Below are 1,539 nucleotides of genomic sequence, written 5' to 3'. Positions count from 1 at the left end.
AATCTATCCTCCTCTGAAAGGAAGTGTGACATTTAGTCAGCAGTCATGGAAAAAGAAAGTCGGCCGTAATTCTTAAAAATAAAAATGTTTTCTATGTATTCAGTCTGAGTGTTCCGATTATTTTCGTCTTWTAAAGATAGATAGCTCTGCTATCTGTAAATGATCACCTGTGGGGTTGRACAAGCAAACAGCCTCACAGTCTTTCTGACCTACAAAACACATCCAGACAGTCCAGTGACTGGATTAGGATGTTTTTWGCTGCTRGTTGAGCTGAAATGATCACCCCAACTGGAGGATATGGTGAAAATGATGTAACTGTAAACGAATGGACAGACACTKACGGATGGGGCTAGAGCGCTCCCTCAGGAACCCTTCTTTCAGCCGGACCCCCTCCCCATCCGCTTAATCTTGTGGGAGTACTTGGCTCAAATTAGCTCCCTCGCTGTTGGAGCAAACACCCGGCACAATGACTCTCTTTCTGTGGAGAAGGATGAAGTAGTTTGAGAGGGCAGCCGGGGCMGACCAATCACTGATGCCTTGTGTGCTGGTTCTCTTTAGCTCTGCTCAACCAGCAGGCCGACAGGAAAGGAAGCATAAAGAGTGAGGCGAACAGCCCTGGATCCTGGCTCCAGCTTCAAACCTGAGGACAAGGGACGCTTAGAGAGTGACAGAGAGAGGGGAAGTGGAASGAAAACGGAGGAGGGAAAACGGGATGAGGGCAACATCTCTGATTGGTCTTCAGGGGCTGCACAGAACAGAGCTGTGCAGATCCGAAGTCAGTGTCCTGTCTCTGTCACCTTGTCYGCCTTAGCTCTCCCTGTTCTCCTCCTCAGTTGGTCCTAAAGTTCCTGTCTCACACTGTTCCTCTGTTGAACCACTGGCCCGTGGCTCAGAGACGAGTGAAGCAGGTGCTTGAGCTAAATAGTGAAAGGTTCATCTTTCTTCTAAGGATGAAGGACTCATTCCAGAAACAATCCAAAGGAAGAGAATTAGAAGAAGTGTCATAAAGGTTTATGTAGCAGAGCCAAAAAGTCAAGATGTGCAGCTGCAACCTTAAGGTATTTTTCTAATAATTAACCTATTAGCTGAATCTTATAGTTCTGCATGAAGAAATGAACAATACGTGCATCTACTTCTTTTATTAGAAATATTGTATCTAATTGTCAACTGGAACAAGTGTGAAAGTTGTTGCATTAGACACTGGATTCAGGAGCAATACTGAGAAATAACATTAAGACCTTTTAAATCAATATAATTCTAGCAAATTATGATTATGATGAGAGAGACGCTGGGGGAACTATGTTTCTCAGCTGGCCTTGGGTTTCCCCTGGAGGAGCTGGAACAAATGGTTGGGGAGACTAAAGTCTGGGCCTCCCTTCACAGATGGACGGACGGACAGACCCTGAAGTAAATGGACTACAGCAGCCGGATGCTCATCAGATGCAACTCCTGTCTGCTAACAATGGAGACTACAGTCTCCATTGTTAGCAGACCACAGGATCAGCCGAACTGGACAATAACAGACTAGAAAAACATCTC

The sequence above is a fragment of the Poecilia reticulata genome, linkage group LG6, assembly GCF_000633615.1.
Source record: "Poecilia reticulata strain Guanapo linkage group LG6, Guppy_female_1.0+MT, whole genome shotgun sequence".
Classification (NCBI taxonomy): domain Eukaryota; kingdom Metazoa; phylum Chordata; class Actinopteri; order Cyprinodontiformes; family Poeciliidae; genus Poecilia; species Poecilia reticulata.
This window is presented reverse-complemented; position numbering follows the sequence as displayed.